A 12,789-nucleotide genomic window follows, 5' to 3' on the forward strand; every position below is an offset into this window, starting at 1 on the left:
ATATAAAAACCAAGCCAAAAATATAATGCTTTACATATGACAATTCTGTTCCATTCAACTTACTGACGAATTTCAAATTTGTTCGCTTGCTGTAAAGAAACGAAGCGCACTTTCTATTACAATATTGACTGATATATATATATATATATATATATATATATATATATATATATATATATATATATATATATATATATATATATATATATTCGTAATACCAAATTCGGCGTACCAAATATATTTTCGGCGTCGAGTGGTGTACATAATATCTCAAATTCCCCTAATGGGGATCTGGCAGTTAATAGATTAATTGATATTCTCATTTTAATTTTTTAAATCTTTCTGGTGTTAAAATGATTTTGTGTGTTAGAATATTTGATTGTAAAAAAAGTAATTTTCTACATAAAATATTTTAGACATGAAAACATTTTAATCCTCAGCAACAATGAGGGTATCAACTTGTGCATTTATAAAAATTTAATTACAGATTCCTAATTTATTTATTCATAATCTTTTGCGTTGATTCCAAATTATATTTGTACACAAGTTAAACTCATTGAGGATTCAGCATTCTAAACGTTCGCACTACAGTTTTTTTCTTCCTGTCACATTCAGAGTGATTGAATAATTGTGGTATAAATACTTCCGACAAAGACAGGAAAGGAAGAATTTTTATCTTTTTTTTTTTTTTTTTCCTTCCTCTCTAATTTCCTTTGATAAGCCGTCTATTGGGCGACGGTCGCCGTCATCCTTCGCTGTTTCAGTCAAAAGACAACGGAAGTTTCTATCGCCTTTCGTGCATTTAATAGCTGTCTCGTGTCTTCGTTGTGACCGTCTTGGAATAGGTCGATTTATGCGGATATTACTCTAATTAAGTACAGTTCGTAACCTTTTCCTTTTTTGGCTTTTATTTTATCCAAGTATTTATGTAGCTGTATTGTTAACATTTTTATATGGGAAGCATGACTATTTCTCTAACGTTTAATCCTTAAATGACGGCTAAACTAAATCTCAAGTTATTCTCTTTAATGTTAGTTAAAAGGTCAAGAAACGATTTTCTTTCTTTCTTTCTTTCTTTCTTGGAAAATAAAATGAAAATATGTTTATCCTTTGCAAGTAATTATAGAATAAGATCAACTATCTCACTGGACTGCAGTGAGATATAGTGGAAGCCGCTTAAAACGATTGCAGTTTTTGTTATCATTTGTCTTATATTATCATATCGCCTGGTCCCGAATCGATGTATTCAAGTATATACAAAGTTTGAAGTAGAATATTGACCGATCCTTCATTTATAATTATAATTAATGATTGACGTTCCTTGAATATTTGTCTTCTCTCTCTCTTTAATTACAGCCAGTCGCCCCGTTACCACAGAACTAAACCGTATAAACAAGGATTATTGTGATTGGTTGTTATGCTCATTAACTATCCAACTTTTGCATATGAGGGAGGGCAACGGCCAACAAAAGTTCAAAGAATCTTAAGACTGTTGGTAAAAGGCTAGAAATCTTTTCTGTCATTTTTTTTAAATATATTTTTACATTTTCAGGGTATTGTAATATTTGTTAAAATTATCACTATCCAAAATGAGTCTTCCCCTAATTTCATTGAGTTCGACACGTTCTGTTAAGTAGTGTTGAACCGAATTTATTTTCCCAAATATACATTTGTTGTCTTGCGTCCTTCTGAATCTCTAGAAGTATTCAGGAAATCTTCCATCCCCTGATATAATTCTCACTATAATCGGATGAAATATTTTTTTTTAATTTTTTTTTTTATAATTTTTGGTTCCGACATGAACTCATATGTTATTCCTCTCTTGCTTCTCTTGTAAGGAAACATCGGAGAATCATTTTACCTACGTGATGATGGAATTCACATTCTTTTGTCTGGTCATATTATTTCCTATAAAATTTCAAGAATTTTGTTATTCTAAATTTAAGAAATATTATTATAATTATTATAAAAGTGTTTATAATAACAGTAGGAAAAAATCTAAGATTTCTTATCTTTATAATAAATTATCTCACCGATTCTTTACATTCGGACTTTCCCTCCACTTTTTTAGATATTTAGTATATTTGTACAAACGCAAAATATTTTAATGTGAGAAAATTTTATAATAACTCCTATATTTAAAGTTTTTTAAGCCGGTAGGTTTCTCTTGAATGCAGCTTTGTTTATAATTAAATTTTAAAAAATCTTTCCCACACTACATATAATTTACAATAACTCTTCAGATTTTTAACACAACAAGTTTCATTTTCTTTGCATAATAAAACGCATATAATAACCATATCGATGTACATATTTTATTCCCTCCGGCACCTTTAAGAGAAACAATTCACATTTATCTGATCTCTGCCGCCACGGTCTATTATTAAATCAAAATGCTTTTCCCATGGGACTCAACCTAAAATTAACTCAACTCCACCGCTCTACTAAAACAAAAAGGACTCATTATTTCCGCTCTGCTAGTTCTGGCTCCCTTCTTCCTTGCCTGAGGCATTGAACCTGCTTCTTACAGCAGAAAGGAAGCCCTTTTTTTTTCCCTACGCTTTGTTTATTTAAATGGGGAAGTCGTCCTACCAAGGCCACGTGCTCAACAGGTAAAGGTAATGGAGTGGGTCTCCCTCGTGCATTTTGATGAGCTGTGTCGCCAGCGGATCGCCAAGTGAATACTTTGGCTTAGCATTTTGTATGGGTCAAAGGCTATTAATATGTCGCGGTGTTTTAGAAAGTTGCGGCTTATAATTTACGTTGAAGGGTGTCTATAGGTCAGTGTTACGCTTTGGAAGTTCTTCAATTATTGCCTTTTATGGAACGACGCGTAAAAATTACAAATAAGGGAAAAAACAGGGGGGAAAAGGGAACTGTCATAAAAAAAAGCAACAGTGCTGGGTTTACACGTATTGAGGTCTTGAGTTATTTTAAAATGAAGTGCTTTATAAGTCCCTTTAAGTAGTGCATTTAAAATATATAACACCTTCTCACGTACAGTGTTTTGTATTTTTTAGCCTTTTTGCACAACTTTATATATAGTTTAAACCTTCCCTCTGTCTTTGTTTAGAGAGTCCCAAGATATATCTGCTTATGTAAGCTTTTTAATTTATATATAAGCTACGCCTATAAACTTGCGTAGCTTATAAGTTAATCCGACATTGTATAGCAAAAGTGTGCTTGAAATGCACAAAATCCAATACACTTTTTTAAAGTTTATTGATTTTTGCGGCAAATACAGTATAGTAAATTCATAGTCACATGTTGTATGTGCCACATTAATGTAATTTTTCATTTTTTGCACTTTTTGCTGAAGGAATAAAAAATGCGCCATCTGAATACAAATAATGGCAACATATAGTAAGATTTTAAGTTACATTACCTGACATAAATTCTGGTTAATACTCAGTTTTTCTGTATCATATACTGATACCTGATTGTATCTGTATTAAATCCCTTTCCCGTCTCTCATGTAATAAGCATTATGTAATAACTGTAATTAGCTTTGGAAACTTTTATCACTACCTAAATGGCTTGTTATCTAAAGCTTAGATAGCTTAATTGTGAACTTTTTAAAAAGCATTATTAAATTGTAAAAGCATTTATAGAATTTAAAAGACTAATGCAAGAGTTTGATTTTCTTTTTAAGTATATATTTCAAATCTTTATATACTGAAAACTCTGTTCTGTAAGTATCATTAACGAAATTTAAACACCAGCTGGTTGAATAAAAAATTGAATCTTTTCTTTAAAAGAAAAACATATCTTATTCCATAACATAAACAAGACATGGCAACTAATTTCAATAATTATTTGAAAAGTATCGTTACTTCCAACTGAGAAAACCAAACAATTAGATTTCATTAAGGTGGCTGATCAGTTTATTTATATATCCAACATTTTCAATTTTTATTTTTTACTAGCCGCCTTTGACGATCATCTGATTTGCTGGAATAAATACTCTCTAAAATTGGAGGAACTCCAAGTGCTGATTGGTGTATCTTTTTTCAGATGGCCAATGAACATCTGAAATCGCGCGTTTTTATAAGATAGTAAAGTTTATTCATATTTTCAGAACTTACTCAGTTTTATTTGTAATAAAGTGGACCTTTCTTTTTATTTAAAATGTTAGTATCTCAAGATTATGTCACTAAATATGACTCGTAGAACCGAGATTATATATATATATATATATATATATATATATATATATATATATATATATATATATATATATATATATATATATATATATATATATATATAAACTACATTTACCTTAAATTTTACAGAATTATTGACTTGCAAATGCAAATATTTTGAAAGTTTACAGAAACCTTTTATTGCACCTATCATTCTAAAATATATCTTGACTCATGTTTATTTCATTTCTTGTAGGCATGTGGTGAAAATTACATTTTTCTAGATTTAGTTTGCAGGAAAATTAATTAATCTTTTAATAATTTTTGAATTTTAATATGACGAAAAATCTTTTTTATGCTTTAATATTTTCGAAAATTTTCGCAGAAAAATTCCAAAATTTTGTTTAATTTTTAAAAATTAAATTTCTAATTAAAATTTCAAAAACTGTTCCGGTGTGTACAAGTGCTAAGTGTGGCAGCTCTAAGTAAAATTATCGTATGTTATATGTCTTAAATTTTAAAAAAAATATATCCTAGAATTTATCGTTTTCAATATCTTTATTAATTTCTAGTATTAAATATCATTTATTAAGTTGACTTATAAGTGTTGATTATTTCTTGTAATGGTTGGATTTGAATCAAGTTCATATTTGGCTGCTTTTTGCCAGAGGATTTATGTAACAAAATATTCTAAAACTTATTCTTAGACTGGCTTTTAGTTGCCACGACTCTAAGACCGAAAAGTACCTGGACTTTACTGTAAAAGATTATTGTAAGCCACTAAGAGAAGATATTTTGTACAAATGTGTCTTTTAAAGTTTCCTTCGCTTATATTAAAGCTCTAAATATGTCACTTTAAACCCTCACGCTTTTTTTCCCAGGGCGCTGCGAGCTAGGAGGCTTCCATAGTTCCAGCATCTCCATACCGAGAGCCCCATAAAAACATGAGAGAAGTGGGAAAAAAGATGAAACGTCCGTTTTAGCTGCCATAAGTTCTCGGTGGATACGTCCATAAATCTGTCGGGAAATGATTTATGCGGTGACTTAGCGTTTGTTTATGGCCGTTTGTCGAAAGAAACGCCCGTGCTGGACAAATAGGACGTTATTACTTCGCCGTGTTTTGTCTACTTTTGGCAAAAGATACTAACGAAACTGAAGCGGGTGAAATTTCTTTGTCTTTTTTTTAATCATTTTAGCGTGACATCTAAGGTTGGAATCGGGCTAAAAGATATTAAATAAAGTGTGTTAGACTTGCCAAATAGCTTCTTTGCTAATTTCGTTTTTTGCTCAGCTTTATTTTTATACGTTCTTGCAAGTTTAGATTCATGTAGTGTTGCATATCTGTATTTTATGTCAGTGCAGGTGCAAGTTTTAACATCACCGTCTAGACTATTACGCAGCTTAATGTCATGTTTTTCATTTGCTCTCTTTTTGTCTTTATTTGAGTGTGATTCTTTGTTAAATTCTGATGTTGTTGTTTGTTTGTTTCTTATGGCACTTGCCACTGACAAGCCCGCTGTTAGAATTCAGCGATTTTAAGCCTGAGGGGGAACGTCTCTTGTTTTTTATAGCGGCGCCAACTAGGGCCAAGAGTACGACTTTGCTACTCACGCATCACTCATTCGCTTGCACAACCCCTTTTTACAGGAGGGCACATTCATACATCTCACAGATAGAACAACAGAAGAACGACCATGCCCAAACCGGGACTCGAACCCGAGACGCCCAGATCACGGGGAAGACGCGCTACCCCTATGCCAGGACGCCGGCAAATTCTGATGTAAATCATGATTGTCTTCATGTCGGCTATAAAATTGATATATTAACAGTCAGCTTCGGCAGTGCATGCAAGTATATCCGTGATTTCAAGATAAAATTGAATGCAATTATATCCGTGATTTCTAGATAATGTTGCATGCAAGTATATCCGTGATTTCTAGATAACTTAGTCTTCGCATCAAGTAATCACGAATTGTACCGCATTTCTGTGTTTACTGGTGTTATCACCTTTATGTTGCGCTGCTAGTTTGTTTACAACTTTATTTCATACGATTTGCGCTTCCTCTCTAAGAAAAGAGAAAAATTGAGCCTATCGCTAGGGATCTAACCCTCGCTTGTTGCACTTCTTCAAAACGTAGGTTTTGTTTTGCTCCTAAATCGCACTCCTGCAAATAATAGGTTTTTTCAGAAACTTGTAAATATTAGAATATAGTTTTTCACTCAAGCTTCATTTTATTTGTTGGATTTCTCTTCATTTGACTTAACTCGATATTATTCAACAGTTGATGAACTCTTGATTTGATTTAGTAAATACTATCAACTGCTGCTTCATTGTCCATTTATTGAATTACTATTAATTACCGCAACATGGATCTTATTGAAGTGTCTAAGGTTCGAAAACCGATATTACAGAAGACTCGCTCTGTGTATAGGCGTTGATTCACATTAAATATATTTTGGATACAAATACCTCATGTTTGCGTGATGAAATAATTTGAATAGAATACTGGAATATATTCGCCAGAATGCCAATCCATCCAACCAGAAGATATGAAGTGTTTGGAACAGATATACAAGGTATTCTGTTACCGGACCGTCGAAGTCAGAGAATTAGCGATATATACCAAGAGGAACAAAAATTCCAATAAAGTTTAGAATCGAAAACAAAGTTGAAAGTGTAAAAATCGCGAAAAAATGCCCACATATTTCGACATCAAATTGGGTGGGGGGGGGGGGGGGAAAGTACAATAATAACTGGAAAAGAAATTTTTTAATTGTTACAAAAACTGTTGAAAGTGGCGTCTTTTGTCATCATTACACATTCTATAACGACATAAAAAATAAGTTCTGGAGGTGTTCGAGGATACCAGATATGCCTGGATCTCATAGTGGCAATTCGCGCTATGAGATCCAGTTGTGTCCGTAGGCTTTACACAAACAAATGGTTTAAAAGTACCCAATTGGAACTTCATATGTTTCTGGAGAACATGGAAGCCAAGCAATGGGTCCAGCGCTTCCACTCCTTCTCCTTGGATACATAACATCGAAATGATAACGTGCTTTGTGGGAATATGTGCAGGGCCATCATCATACATGAACCACACACTTAGCCGTACTGATGACCAGCCCACTTTGCAACATTGCTGTGAAAGCGTGTTGCAGAAAAGCAAGATACATTGTTCCATTTACTTATTTGGTCAGCAAGTATGGCCCCCAAGAGGAAATCATCCATGCTACACTTACAGTCATCCATGTTGCAGGATCCCCGTCCACCTTTGACATTAAACGTCTGTTGAGTTTTTCATGTTACACCGGTATGAGGATTATCCATCACTCACATGTATGTATTTATTTGTTAATGATGCCTTCTGAACTCGGGGATTGCATTGGTTTCCCGATATTCGCCCTCTCAACTTGATTTGTGACATCATGTACCTTTGCAGTTTTTGTTCCTCGCCTAAACAGCTCTCGGAGTTAATCGGTCCGTTAACTGAATATTGTGTGTTTCTCAAATTATTTCCATGACTTTCTCATTAGCTTGAAAATCGGAGATAAATATCACAAAGTTACAAAATCGGGAGAAAGTTATTGGGAATATTTTTATGTTACTCTACAATGCGGATTATCAGCTTTCATTTCAGTCAGATTAAAAACACATCAATACCAAAGATATTTAATTCTGGTTCGACCGCTAACTTTCATGAGAAAAGTGAATTGAATTACTTGTCTTATGAATATTAAGATTTTTTTTTCATTAATTTGATCATTTGTTTATAGATCAATCTATTCTTAAAATGGTTGCCTACTTTATCACAGAATGCGGAAGATCAATTAAAAAAGTTTTTATTTTATTTAAATGTTTTATATTCTAATAAATCAAAATTGATTAAATTGGTTAAGGGAAAAAATAAATAGTTCTTTTTTTATATAATCTTAATTCATACTGCTTTATATGTATGCTACTCTAAATCTGTTCAAACTTATTCATACGCTAAAATTTTAATCCAAAATTTATTTGGCTGATAAAAGGAGTGTAGCGGATTTGATTAAAAATAACTAAATCAGTCAAAAACATTCTCTGCCAGGGGTGATGAAATATTTTTCAGTCGAGAAGATTTACTTAGTTATTTTTGCTTTCTCTTAATTTAATCTAATAGAATAAAAAAAAAAAGTGCTAGAAAAATATGAACGAATCCGCTTTGATGTTCCTGTTTTAAAATTAATTTAAATAGTAGGAAACCATTTTTTTTAATACTTCTTATTATTCCCTCGAGATTCTTGATAAAAGAGTTACTTGCACACCATTTCATTTTAATTTAATGATGTTAACAAATCTAATCCGGTTCTCTGTCGGTATTTTTACAGAAGGACTGTAGCGAACTCAAAATAGCTGTTCCGTTTCCGAGAGAGTGTGGCAGACGAGCGTTTTCCTCTTGCTCGATGACATCCACCGCTTTAAGATCTGCCGCTTCTGCAGTAATCGTTGCCTTTTATCTTGAAACTCCCAACACGGGTCCCAGGAACGACGTTTGTCGAGTTAAGAGGCGGGGCGTCGAGTGACATGCTCTCCCGCCCTGCAAACTAATAGTTAAATTACGTCTCTGCGACCGCGAATGAATCTTGGGGCCCACAGGTGCAGCGGACATGTTCATAGGAGGGTTGCGCCCAAATTGGATATCACCATTTGTCACCTGGATGACTGCGTCTAATGGTGGAACAAATTACTTTATTTGAAAGTCCGTGTCGGCCGCAGCTTTGGCACGGCCCGTGATCGATGCGTCCTCGGGTCCGGGCTCTACGATAATTGCGGTCCAAGGGAAGGGTATGCTCGATGTCATCGAATTGGGGGGATGCGCTGCCACTCTGCGTGACATTTGCCGATTTATCCGGGGAGGATGGTGGCGTAGGTGTTATTTGGGGTAAGAGAAGTGGTCACCAATTCTTGACTTTAAGTTTTGGGTATCTACATGGAAGATAATTCATTGTTACTTTTGTCTTCATATATTCTTAACTGTGCAATATGAAGACCTCAATATTGCAATATCAAGACCTATTTCGACTCAAGATTCTGATAGATTGGGATATCTTTCACAACCTTGAATCGAAAGAAGAGGTGAATGATTTTGAAGATTTTAAATTGTGTCTGTGTGTCCCGATTGGTTTTTGTGTTTGTAACATGAGAACACAGAAATGTTTCACGTTTGATGAATGAAATCGGACATGCTATCTTTATTTCAATATAGTATGTTTCTATCCATTTTGGACCAAATCTGTCAATGGTGACACTTTTTTGGTCATCTGTACGTGTTTTTTTAAACTATGCAGTCTTTACTCAAATTTTCAGTAGAATCAATCAAGTGGAAAATTATTTAATAACCTTATGATTATGAGCAATACAGGTTTTAAACTCGGAAAAACTAGCTTTGTTATTAAAATTATATCTTTGTTAAATTGAGTATCCGTCGCCAGAAGAAAGTTCTTGTCCAAAAAGCATATTCGTTTTTTTTTTTCTCCTCTCCATTATATTTTGGGATTGCACAAATAAACACTGTATAATATCCAAGAAGTTGAAGGAAGGTGGTCATTGGTGGTTTCTCACCTGTTATTGTGATCCCAAAAATTATTATCGTATTCGGTGATTCAATATCAAAATGATTTCATGGAACACGTGATTTCTGTTATTGCTCTGTATATATTACAGTATCTTTAACATCTGAATGTCAGTATTTGTGCCAGTTGTGTTATTTCGGTGCTTTCTCCATTCCTCGAGCATCTTTTAATATAGTATCCTTGAAATCACTTCAGGATTTTCTGAAACTTTTCCTATTGTTGCATTAGTCAGATTCAGACTTGGAGACTAGGAGTTGTAATTTTCTTTCTGGAGCTATAAAGCCTTCAATGTATTAGTTGAGTTTTTAACTGAAATTTATGAATTGCAAGGACATATCAGTATATACAATTTCTAAAGTCGTGAGTTGCCACAATTCTGCTAAATCAAAGTGAATTAATTTGAATACATTTTACGAATTTCTCATAAAAATAAATATTTTTGTTGTAAATTTTGCACCGCATTTGGGAGAAATTCCTCTTCAGAAATTAAAACTTTAAGAACTGCTTTATTTAAACACTCATATTTTACAAATGCGGACTTGCATTGCTTTTCTTTTGTATGCATTAAGATTTTATGCATCACTTTTATATGCATATTGCTCATATTTTGTATTGTAAATGCATTTTTCAGATGTAATTATAATTATGGGAATTCATTTTAAGGATAGGCTTTTATATTTTTGGAGGTATGTGCTTAAAATGTCTGAATAGTAAATTAAAATTTATTTCCCTATTCGAAATGTTATTTCTTTTTAAGGCATTTAGAAAATGCGAATAAAAACAACTAATAAGTGCCGACTCTTAATTTATTAAATTTTTTTATTGGTTTTTAATGCTATTTTCTTTTTTAACGACACATATTTACAATCAGTAAATTTTTATTCTAAGCCGATTACCGTTGTCATTTTCGCTAAAGGAGAAAAAATAATAATAAAGAAAATCAATATGTATATTTGGCATCACATAGGTGTTGTTTTTTTTTTTTCCCTCTATTTCTGCAAAAATAAATTTAATACAATAGGGAAAAACAAATGTATGCATTTTTTAGCGTTGCCTATATACTCTTTTGTAATGGGAGTATGTACCAAGTAGGATACTGTATTTGAAAAAATATTCCACTTGCGAAGTTTAATTAAATTTAGCTCGTTTTTTCCTTTAAAATAAAAAGTATGTTTAATTCATTTACGTTTATTTTTGCTTTTTTTACGTTATCAAATTAAAAAAGTAATATCGATAATCCTGCTTTAAAATTTCATTTCTTTAATTAACTTTTTTTTATTGCTAGTCATACTCGACATCATAGGAACTTTTTGTTGTATAATTTACCAGCTATCTAATATAACGTTGCGATGAATACTACCTATTTGTTCTAGATATTTTGTAATGAGGGAAATGTATATGTTTATTTTGAATTAAATTAACGATATTTGATATTCATTTTTATTTATTGTGTAATTTGGAAACTTTTGGTAAATTGTTTTCTGAAATATTTTCGCCCTTTAAGGATTCCTAAATATTTCATATAAAATTGAGACTTGCCTACTGCTGTCATCAAAATTCCTCAATAATTCACTTAATAATATGCTTATTCAAAAATGTCCTATTTTATGATTCTAATACGTGTAAAAGCAATTGATATGGTTTAAAAGTTTTATTTTAACGTTAATATTTGATATCTTGTGTTTAAAAAAAACTATTAGGTAGATTTCTATAGGAAGATTATTTATTGCATTGGTTCTCATGATAAGACTTCGGGAAAGATAAGACTTCTTAAAACCACCCTTCGTTCAAAAGTTTATATATATCAAACACTTTGCCCATGTTATCTTGTGAGCGGGATAACTAAAATTAGACTAGAGTAATTTTGTATGGATTTTAACTGGCTTGGAATATGTTGTTAGAAATGTAAAAATTCGTAAATGGCCCATCTAGCTCAAAGAGGGTGGATATGGTGGTGGGGGGGGGGGAGAAATTTTCATTTTGCTATAACTTTTTAATATTAAAGATAGAGAAATAAATTAGCCAAATGAGCGCCTTATTAAAACGAACAACTTTTGTATTTAAAGTTTTTCGATAATTGCAATATCTTGGGAATTAGGGACTGAAAAGGGATTTTCAAACCCTAATTTTGACTATTTCCAATATCAACAATTTATGTTACCAGATAGTAAATTAGATGTAAAGGAATCTGCCATTGCCTTCCAGCTTGCTGAGAGGAATTTCATTTAAAACAAATAATTTTGTAGGGCTGATTTTGAGAGTGGCGTGCCGCGTATTCATCTGTGATGGTTGTCAATCATTGCTCAGTGAAACTTTAAGTACCGCAACTCCAGTGATCCGAATTATTTTGAGGTGCTAAAAGAAAAAAATCCGCAAAGAAAATCTCTTGTATAAAGGGGAGGGAAACCTATTTCTAATGATATATTCAAGCAGTGATATTTTACAATAGTAATATGTGAATAAGCTAAATACGAACAGCATTGTTTTTGTAGTCATAAACGAACTTTTTTAAGAAAGCACATTTTTTTCCCCGTCAATTACCCAGTTATCCGGATCGGGTGTAGTCCCATTTAAATTTGATGTTTGGAGGTCTACTATAATGCCAACTTAAGTTCTTTTCGAATATATTTCTTACATGTCATTGTTTTACATCTGCATTCATTTAAATAATTTGTAAATAATTATTTTTTTTTTAATTTTCATGTATATTAAAGAATTTGTTATTTTATTTCCAGGACTTCCTGTGGAAGTGGTGTATCACAGCCCAAATCGAAGTTAATATTTGGTAAATATTTCATTTTTTAATTTTTTTTTTTTTTTTTTTTTTTTTTTTTTTTTTTTTAGTTCATCTATTCCTATTATGAAAATAACTTTTCTCTATTCCTGTTTGGAAATCATTCTTATCTCTGCTGAAAATGATGATATTGATTGTCAGTCTTGCTTCAGTCATATCTTATGTGTAGTAAACTGAAATTCTTTTCCAAAAAGCCGTGTAGCATCACAGTGATATCGGTACTAATTTTGTCAATGGAAG

General features: G+C 32.3%; 1 protein-coding gene across 12 annotated transcripts in view; it reads left to right on the plus strand.

The window, feature by feature from the left end:
- The window catches only part of LOC129971198 (tyrosine-protein phosphatase Lar-like), a 432,582-nt gene that overhangs the window by 248,991 nt on the left and 170,802 nt on the right, over positions 1-12,789 (plus strand). For all 12 annotated transcript variants that reach the window (XM_056084754.1, XM_056084753.1, XM_056084758.1 and 9 more), the window contains one exon: positions 12,491-12,540. The gene's annotated coding sequence lies outside the window, so the exon portion shown is untranslated. The remainder of the gene's footprint in view (positions 1-12,490; positions 12,541-12,789) is intronic.

This window comes from Argiope bruennichi, chromosome 6 (assembly GCF_947563725.1).
Source record: "Argiope bruennichi chromosome 6, qqArgBrue1.1, whole genome shotgun sequence".
In the NCBI taxonomy this organism is placed as follows: Eukaryota; Metazoa; Arthropoda; class Arachnida; order Araneae; family Araneidae; genus Argiope; species Argiope bruennichi.